We start from the raw sequence: 10,555 nt of genomic DNA, 5'->3' as shown, positions 1-10,555 counted from the left end.
TTAGGGCTGAATTGCATACAACTGACCCAGCCGTTGAACTGAGAAGCACTTTTACTGACAAATTATTTATTATTTATTTATTTTATTGTTACCTCCATCTGACTTATAGTCTTAATGAAGTTTACTAACAGCTATTCACACATGTCTACAAAATAGTCACAGAAACATACAAAACAGTCAATTACTATAAAAAAATCTACATTTATATTCTACAGCATCTGTTGTTTTCCATTATTGTTACCATTATTGTTGGCTTTTAAATACTGAGCCGATGAAGCAGAAAACTATGTTTTGAATTATCGGAATTTGCTCCATGAGAATGATATTTTATTCTTTGATGATCAATAAAATTAGACAGCTAATGGATCACGCCCCCACAAACAAATGTCCAAATTTCCTCAAATATGTAGAGCGAATAATATGTACCCATTTATGAACACCAAGTCCACTTTACCACCACCGTGATGAGTACGGCATCATAATTACATACCCAGCTGATTTTGCCATTTGCAACACGCGCTTCACTCGCCACCGAACAGTCTCTGCAAAAGCAACGTGCACGGGCTGCGTTGCGTCGTCGTCGCGTTGTTTGGTCGAATTATCGGTTGACCGTCGTCGTCAGCTCAGTGCGCAAGAAGCTCAGGCGTGCGTGTTTCGAAGTTCCCCTCAACGTACGAGCCACCCATCGAAAAGCTCTCAGTTTGCTGCCCACATGAGTGCAGTCTATGTCATATCTAAAAACAACATCGAAACGCATAACGTGCGCAAACAATTTCCTTCTTCAAAGCGGAAAGTTGTATTGCAGCAGTTTAACGAATATGGATCGTTACATAAACTAGAATTGCCGGATAATTGACAGTAAAAGTGTAAGTGAAAATTATGAACGACGAGAGTGAAAAGCTGAGGATGCCATAACGAGAACAGGTTCATGATCGTCCGGTGATTAAACTGGTGATTGTTAACGGGGCAAGTAATATGTATAGTTTGTGTTGCTGCACAGATGGATTCAATCTTTAAAGAGGACAAGTGTACAATATTGTTTTTTTGCAAGTTTTGATAATAGGTATAGTCAAATATTTACCTAGATTTGAAATGATTTAGTGTTGGGGACGCGATCCGTTGCATAGAGTGCACCACCGAAAAAGTACGCTTGTTATACACAACACAAGTGAGACTGCAGGATCATGAAAGTACCGGAAGGTTAACTAATCAGAACTCAGAAGGATCAACAAACATTGTGGGATTGAGAAAATAACTAATGCCAAATTGTACTGAACGATTTACCATATGAGGTGATTAATTACGAGAATAAAATTTGTGTTGAACGCGCCAGAACGTGTGTTTTGGCACAGCTTAATGGCGGTATATGTAGGGAAAATTTTGTGCTTGGCCGATTGTTCTCTTATTAGGCACGTGTTTTAACTCAAAATTAATCACGAGTAACAAGGACAAAAAAACAACAATGAATTTCTCTATGCTGGGACATCGTACCTGATGATCAACAGAGTCACGCTCGCAATTTACCTACGTTTCTGACTCCACTATCGCAGTCTTTTGGTGCGCCAAAACCAGCTAACATGACATGAGTCAGTTCTCAACCATCCTGATCGAATATGAAGCTTTAGGGTCAACTTCATCGAGATGTCGCACATGACTTTCAGCATCATGTCGTTTGAATAACCGTTGATTTTTACACCTGCCTGGAGCTTCAGACATGATATTCCTAGTTCTAGGATTGATCCCCGTGGAGCTTCTGCCGACACCTCAAACGATTCTCGACCATTATCAGTATCATCAACAAAATCCTATTCTGAAAGTAACTCTTCAGAACCCTGCACAGATATTAGGGGACCTTCAGTTGATGCGCTATAACATACCAACTAGAACTGTTAAATGCATTTTTTACACACTCAACTTCATAATCCCAGCTCGGTAATTTTTTGTATTGGTTTTATTCTGTAAAAACAATTTATACCGCGAGCTCGATGATTAATTGAAAGAATAACTGACATCAGTAATGTTGATCACCGATCTCTCTGTAAGCTGAAACGTCACAATTGTTAACTACCGAGCATCTCGGTTCTCATAGATTTTGGTACATTTTCACAGTGTTCAGTAATTTATTTTACCACCATCGTTTCTAGCACGTTCCTTCACGATGCTGACACGATGTAGCATCTCTCATCTTGAATATACACTTAAAGCGTGCTACAAATGCTTTATCGATTTATTCACCCAGCAGCGCAACGTTTGTCAGATTTTCCAACAATTTTGTATAAGAACCTACCAAAGTTTGTATAAGAACTGGTCATATGTGAAATGGATAACAGATGCTCCGAATCTTCTTTTTCTATGTCACAGAAGCGACATTGATCATTTTGAAGTTTCCCTTTAAGCTTCAAATGATATCGACTCGAACAATGACCTGTAATGAGACCGGTATAATTGCTTAGGTCTCTAGGTCTTAGGTCTTAGGTCTCTTTCAGATAATTCTAAGATGTTGCGAGTCATGGAAACATTTGGAGTGATAAAACGTTTCGCCTGGCATTTAGTAAAACATAAGACGTGTTCTCTATTTGAACGTTTATTGGAGAATGTCCTCGGTTAGTCCATTTGTCAAAGTCTACTAAAGTCAAGGCCTACTCAAGATTGGGAATAACTTAGTAACAACATAAATATACTACTATAATTCGTTCATCCTGATTCGTCGATGTCCTTATCGATATTATAATTAGAAATTAAATTAGAATCTGATAACCATTTCCTCATATTATTTGGCGAACAAACAGAACTGAATGGTATGTTTGATACTTGAAAACCTTCAATGTCAGTAACAAGATATCGATCATTTGGCAACTTTTTCCCAATACTATAAGGACCTTTGAACTTTTTTGATAGTTTAGTGATATCATTCATTTTAAGAACAATAAGATCACCTTCTTTATAATTCTGTACAGATCTACGTTTTTTATCCACCATTTCTTTATTATAAATCTGAAGTTTTAAAATATTTTCTTTTGCTTTTTTTCGAATGCCTGCGATATTTTGTATTTGTAATGCTTCTTGATTATTTTTAACTAATGTCTCTAAATTACTATGATTTTAAACATGTAAATTGTTCTGATGCGTACCAAATAATAAAACACTCAGAATTTTTTTTATTGCTCTATTATATGTATTCAGGGTGTCTGGAATTATCAGGGAATTTCTCCCCACCTGGAAAATATCTGGAATGATCAGAGAAACCCTGACATAATCAGGGAAATTTCAATACCCGGTGATCATGAGTGAAATTCTTTCAAAAGATGAAAAAATCATTATAATTTTTTGAATAAATATACCAATCAAATGTATTGAAAATGTAGTGAACGTTAATAGAACGTTGTTCCGCAAAAAACGTTTTGCCATCTTCAAAAGAATTCCTGAAGATTTTACGAAGCTATTCTTGGTGATATCTAGGAATTTATTCGGGAAATCAATTAGGGATTACTTTGTAAATTCTTTTGGGTATTCCCTCGGAAATTCTTTATGAATATACAGTCCCATCCCGATTTTGGCAACATCCGTTTTTGGCAACATTTTCTTCCCGATTTTGGCAACAACCTCTAAAATATATTTTTTATTACTTTTTAAAGCTAACACCTTTTTATTAATATGCAAGAGGATAAACAAAACCAAAAGTGGATGTCATTAAGGTTTATATGCGTATTATGGGCTCTGTACGAATAGTGGGCACTTTCACTGAAATAATGAACCACCACTCGTATTACCGCTCATTGCAAACAATTTCCATTGAAACTTTTCTGTTCGTTTTATTCACGTTTTCCATGTCCCTATTCACACTATCCTAATCTAACCAGCCCACCGTAGGATGTCGAATTTTTTGGTATTCTAACTAATTCTACATAGTACATAACCTATTAAGCGAAGCCGGCTGTTTATATCATAATGCAACCGATGCTGCATGAGTGATCCAGGAGCAAGCAAGCCCCAGTAGGTTTAATTGCTAGTGATTAGCACATTCGATTTTCTAAATGCGCTATATAGCCATCAAGAAGTTGTAAGGTTACCAGTCACGCAGTTTACGTAAGGGTCCGTAAATCGTCATCCACCTGATCAATCCACCTTGATCGCTCCACACCTCGCCTTATTGTGCCTGTAGGATCGTTGTAGAGAACTATTTTTACTCCAAGTGCGCGTTGGTCCTCCACAAGTATCGTCCAGATCTCGTGTCCAAGGACGACTACTTTCACCGGTTTAATGAGGGAGTCTGTTCGGTACGGCGGTGAACTCTATTCGATCGGAGTTTTTTTGGAGTCCAAAGCACGTACGCTTTTCTGCCACGTTGCGTCTTCGAATTTGTCTGCTGGTATCGTTATTCGGAGGTCAAGTGAGCCCAAGTACATGAATTCTTCAATCACCTTGGTTTTGTCGCCATTGACACAAGCTCGTGGTGAATGGCGGTTTTCTCTCTTGAGCCTACTTCATCTTCAACATGTTAATGACCAGTCCGATCTGCTTTGCTACCCTCTTCAGTCTGATGTAGGATTCTTCCATCTTTTCAAAGTTATAATAATGAAAGTAGTGCGTGGAGAACTGGAACGCGATGACCTGCAGCGAGCACCAGTTTATGTGTAGCTTGACTGCTGTCGAGTGTCATGCCGCAAATGGCCTTCCAGCTTCCAATTGGCCACACTGTCACTCGTAGTTCGAGTTGTGCTCATGGATCAATTATTGCCGCCTGAAATATTCCTGGCTTGAGAGCTAGGAGACCGACTAGTCAAAGGGATTTGGTTTAACCCATACTCACACTACATTGGTTACGCTTGATTAATGTGCAGAATGCAGATTTCCATTACCATTTTCTAAAACAATGGAATGTCTTATGCCTTGCGCTCATTTTTTCCATAATGTCAGCGAAAATTGTGCACAGAACTTTACTCTTAATCACACCGACCACAAGAAAGTTGGCCTCATTCAAAATCCATTAAATAAGAATTCGAAATTTGTAGCACATTTAGTCATCTTGTATCCGTCGGATCGCTATTTGATTTACATAGTGAATTATGATAAAAAAAGATTTTTGGTGGACTAAAATTTATATGAGATGTCAGATTGAAGGATGTGGCCGACGCTTGTGTAAATTTCAAATATTATTTATTATTATGAAATTGGCTTATTAGTTACTACTAGCTTTATGTACCCGGCCTTGCTCGGAATTGCCAGTTTGGTTTACAGTTTTTTCACAATCAGAAAAAGATAAAACCAATTGGTCAACAGAGTAATTGTGTTAACTCATTTATACTTCATCATTTGATTAAAAGAAGGCTTTTGGAAACATTGACTGATCTTGAAAAAGGGATCGTTGGCTTGAATAGGCTTATTCCGGGCAAACGTCAATTGCTAAAGAAGGAAAAACATTCACCGATGCTTTATCCCGGGCAAACGCCCATTTTTAAAGAAGGGATCACACTCACCATTGCCTTATTCCGGGCAAATGCCTACTTTTAAAGAAGCAATCACATCCACCATTCAGAAGGAAACACATTAATCATTGCTTTTCACTGGGCAAGCCATGATTCCGATGAAGGGTAACAATTATCATTGCTATATACCCAGCAAATGCATGCTTTCTATGAAAGATTTTTCTGATGCTGTTCATAATTATTCCAAATGCCCTTCATGTCGAATGACCTTAAGCCAAATAGTGTTATGTTAATGGTCTGCTTCATTCAGGGATATGTCATTTTCAGGGAAATGCCATATTCTGGAATATGTGTATCGTTCATTTATTTAGTTAACATCTAAACAGATAACACTGAATCAACAATTTGACGCCACAATGCACGGTTCGAGGCCGCATCTCTCCATCCTCGGATACGCCCCACGCTCGCCAAGTCGTTCTGCACCTGATCTGCCCATCTCGCTCGCTGCGCTCCACGCCGTCTCGTACCTGCCGGATCGGAAGCGAACACCATCTTTGCAGGGTTGCTGTCCGGCATTCTTGCAACATGTCCTGCCCATCGTACCTTTCCGGCTTTAGCTACCTTCTGGATACTGGGTTCGCCGTAGAGTTGAGCGAGCTCATGGTTCATTCTTCGCCGTCACACACCGTCTTCTTGCACACCGCCAAAGATGGTCCTAAGCACCCGTCTCTCGAATACTCCGAGTGCTTGCAAGTCCTCCTCGAGCATTGTCCATGTTTCATGTCCGTAGAGGACTACCGGTCTTATGAACGTCTTGTACATGACACATTTGGTGCGGTGGCGAATCTTTTTCGACCGCAGTTTCTTCTGGAGCCCGTAGTAGGCCCGACTTCCACAGATGATGCGCCTTCGTATTTCACGACTAACGTTGTTGTCAGCCGTTAGCAAGGATCCGAGGTAGACGAATTCCTCGACCACCTCGAAGGTATCCCCGTCTATCGTAACACTGCTTCCCAGGCGTGCCCTGTCGCGCTCGGTTCCGCCCACAAGCATGTACTTTGTCTTTGACGCATTCACCACCAGTCCAACTTTTGTTGCTTCACGTTTCAGGCGGGTGTACAGTTCTGCCACCTTTGCAAATGTTCGGCCGACAATGTCCATGTCATCCGCGAAGCAAATAAATTGACTGGATCTGTTGAAAATCGTACCCCGGCTGTTACACCCGGCTCTCCGCATGACACCTTCTAGCGCAATGTTGAACAACAGGCACGAAAGTCCATCACCTTGTCTTAATCCCCGGCGCGATTCGAACGAACTGGAGTGTTCGCCCGAAATCTTCACACAGTTTTGCACACCATCCACCGTTGCTTTGATCAGTTTGGTAAGCTTCCCAGGGAAGCTGTTCTCGTCCATAATTTTCCATAGCTCTACGCGGTCTATACTGTCGTATGCCGCCTTGAAATCAACGAACAGATGGTGCGTTGGGACCTGGTATTCACGGCATTTTTGAAGGATTTGCCGTACAGTAAAGATCTGGTCTATTGTCGAGCGGCCGTCCACAAAGCTGGCTTGATAACTTCCCACGAACTCGTTCACTAATGGTGACAGACGACGGAAGATGATCTGGGATATCACTTTGTAGGCGGCATTAAGGATGGTGATCGCTCGAAAGTTCTCACACTCCAGTTTGTCGCCTTTCTTGTAGATGGGGCATATAACCCCTTCCTTCCACTCCTCCGGTAGCTGTTCGGTTTCCCAGATTCTGACTATCAGTATGTGCAGGCAAGTGGCCAGCTTTTCCGGGCCCATCTTGATGAGCTCAGCTCCGATACCATCCTTACCAGCTGCTTTATTGGTCTTTAGCTGGTGAATGGCATCCTTAACTTCCCTCAAGGTGGGGGCTGGTTGGCTTCCATCGTCCGCTGAACTGACGTAGTCATCTCCTCCGCTGCCTTGACTTTCACTGCCTGTACTCTCAGCGCCATTCAGATGTTCCTCGTAGTGCTGCTTCCACCTTTCGATCACCACACGTTCGTCCGTCAAGATGCTCCCATCCTTATCCCGGCACATTTCGGCTCGCGGCACGAAGCCTTTGCGGGATGCGTTGAGCTTCTGATAGAACTTGCGTGTATCTTGAGAACGGCACAGCTGTTCCATCTCCTCGCACTCCGCTTCTTCCAGGCGGCGTTTCTTCTCCTGAAAAGGCGGGTCTGCTGTCTCCGCTTCCGTCTATAACGTTCCACGTTCTGCCGGGTACCTTGCTGCAGCGCGACCGCCCGCGCTGCGTCCTTCTCCTCCAGAATCTGTCTGCACTCTTCGTCGAACCAATCGTTCCGTCGACTTCGACCCATATACCCGACGTTGTTCTCCGCTGCGTCGTTAATGGCTGCTTTAACTGTACTCCAGCAGTCCTCAAGAGAGGCCCCATCGAGCTCACCCTCTTCCGGCAACGCTGCCTCGAGATGCTGCGCGTATGCAGTGGCGACATCAGGTTGCTTCAGTCGCTCTAGGTCGTACCGCGGCGGTCGTCGGTACCGAACATTGTTGATGACGGATAGTTTTGGGCGCAGTTTAACCATCACCAGATAGTGGTCCGAGTCGATGTTAGCGCCACGATATGTCCTGACGTCGATAATATCGGAGAAGTGCCGTCCATCAATCAGAACGTGGTCGATTTGTGATTCTGTCTGCAGTGGTGATCTCCAGGAGTACCGATACGGGAGGCTGTGTTGGAAGTAGGTGCTACGAATGGCCATATTCTTGGAGGCGGCGAAATCAATTAGTCGTAGGCCGTTTTCGTTCGTCAGCCGGTGAGCGCTGAACTTTCCAATAGTCGGTCTAAACTCCTCCTCTTGGCCAACCTGAGCGTTCAAATCTCCTATGATGATTTTTACGTCGTGGCTTGGGCAGCTGTCGTACTCACGTTCCAGCTGCGCGTAGAATGCGTCCTTATCATCATCAGTGCTTCCGGAGTGTGGGCTATGGACGTTGATTATGCTGAAGTTGAAGAACCGGCCTTTGATCCTCAACCTGCACATTCTTTCATTGATCGGCCACCACCCGATCACGCGCCTTTGCATATCGCCCATCACTATGAAAGCTGTTCCCAGCTCGTGTGTGTTGCCGCAGCTCTGGTAGATGGTATGATTACCTCTAAACGTTCGCACCATTGATCCCTTCCAACAAACCTCCTGCAGCGCTACGATGCCGAATCCACGGTCCTTGAGCACATCGGCGAGTATGCGTGTGCTCCCGATGAAGTTGAGAGATTTGCAGTTCCACGAACCGAGTTTCCAATCGCTAGTCCCTTTTCGTCGCAGTGGTCTTCGCAGATGGTTCCGGTCCATACTCTCTTGTTGATTGTTCGTTGCTTATGATTTTTTAAAGGCTGGCTTGCAGGGCCTGACACCAAACCCCCTAAATTTCCGGAGGACCATTCCTCCTTATTTCCGGTGGACCATGGTGCACAATTTCACTTAGAGTCCCTCGCTGGCACTCGGACGATGATCAGCCGCCCCTAACATGGAGAACAGACGCTGTTGTGAGCCGATCCTGACATGGAGAACAGACGCTCAATAAGATTTGCACCTCCGGAGAGGAGCAAACCCCCCCTTCCCTGTCAGCATAAGACCATAGTTCCCACCGGGGTTGGTTACCCGATCTTCCTTAAGGTTGCTCGTATCCCGGCCAGCACCGCGGGGAGGTAGGGATAGGAGTTGCTGGGTAAGAGGCTAAGGACCGCGAGATGGGGTCTATTTTATTCCTTCAGGTACGCGAAGTACCAATGGTACGCTTTACCCAGCATTTGCCGTGCCATGTGTATCGATAAGAATCATTTTTGGGAAATATCATTTTCGTTGAAGTCATTTTTGGGGAAATGTTATTACCGGGAAAATGTTATGTTCGAGGATTTGCTATTTTTGAGAAATTCGGGAAATTTGTTTTAGGATCATTATACAATGTGAAAGAACCTCGAATGAACCAAAAAGGAGGGATTTTAAATTAAGTCGTTTTCCAAACAATATCCAACCCCAATAACCTCCCGCATTCCAAAAGTTTCTCCAGCCTCTCTATAATAGTTTTGGGCAGAGAATACGTGTTTACAAATTTGGTTTGAATTGACCCATGCGGTAAAAAAGGTATACTAAACTGTTCGTTTAATAAATATACCCTCTCTCTCATTCAGCTATGACACTCCTATCCAGTCTGATATAGTCTTCCTTAAACAGAAAATATGGGTTCCAAATTTGGTGGACATCGGCAAATGGGTTCAAAAGTTATGCTGAATTGATCGATAACTAAACAATAACCCTTTTCTCACACCATCCCCCTTTTAAAATGACCTACCCTCATGCACTAAAGTTGTTTCCTTAGGACATACAATATTTGATACAAAATTGGTAGAAATCGGCCAAGGGATTCAAAAGGTACACTGAGTTGATCAATAACTTAGCGATACTCCTTCCCCCCCACCATCCCTCCTTTTCCATACAGCATCCCCAACCCCCCTATCGTCATCTCCTAAAGATAAAGAATGTGTGTTCCAAATTTAGTAGAAATCGGCCAAGGGGTTCAAAAGGTACACTGAGTTGATCAATAACATAGCAAAAACCATCCCCCCACACCCTCCCCCTTTTCCAAAGAGCATCCCTAACCCCCCTATCGTCATCTCCTAAAGATAAAGAATGTGTGTTCCAAATTTGGTAGAAATCGGCCAAGGGGTTCAAAAGGTACACTGAGTTGATCAATAACTTAGCAATACACCTCCCCCCACACCCTCCCCGTTTTCCAAAGAGCATCCCCCTATTGTCATCTCCTAAAGATAAAGAATGTGTGTTCCAAATTTGGTAGAAATCGGCCAAGGGGTTCAAAAGGTACACTGAGTTGATCAATAACATAGCGATACCCCTCCGCCCACACCCCCTTTTCCCACAAAGCATCCCAACCACCCTATCGTCATCTCCTAAAGATAAAGAATGTGTGTTCCAAATTTGGTAGAAATCGGCCAAGGGGTTCAAAAGGTAAACTGAGTTGATCAATAACTTAGCAATACCCCTCCCTCCTCACCCTCCTTCTTTTCCAAAGAGCATCCCTAACCCCCCTATCGTCATCTCCTAAAGATAAAGAAT

At 43.0% G+C, this 10,555-nt stretch overlaps 1 protein-coding gene across 1 annotated transcript in view; it reads left to right on the top strand.

Moving 5' to 3' along the window:
- Positions 1–557: 557 nt before the first annotated feature.
- Positions 558–10,555, top strand: part of LOC134221257 (MORN repeat-containing protein 4 homolog) — a 40,776-nt gene continuing 30,778 nt past the window's right edge. Inside the window, exon 1 of the mRNA XM_062700450.1 lies at positions 558–866. The gene's annotated coding sequence lies outside the window, so the exon portion shown is untranslated. The remainder of the gene's footprint in view (positions 867–10,555) is intronic.

Source organism: Armigeres subalbatus, chromosome 3, assembly GCF_024139115.2.
Source record: "Armigeres subalbatus isolate Guangzhou_Male chromosome 3, GZ_Asu_2, whole genome shotgun sequence".
Taxonomy (NCBI): Eukaryota; Metazoa; Arthropoda; class Insecta; order Diptera; family Culicidae; genus Armigeres; species Armigeres subalbatus.
Note: the sequence above shows the minus strand (reverse complement) of the source record. Positions and strands in the feature narration are given on the sequence as shown.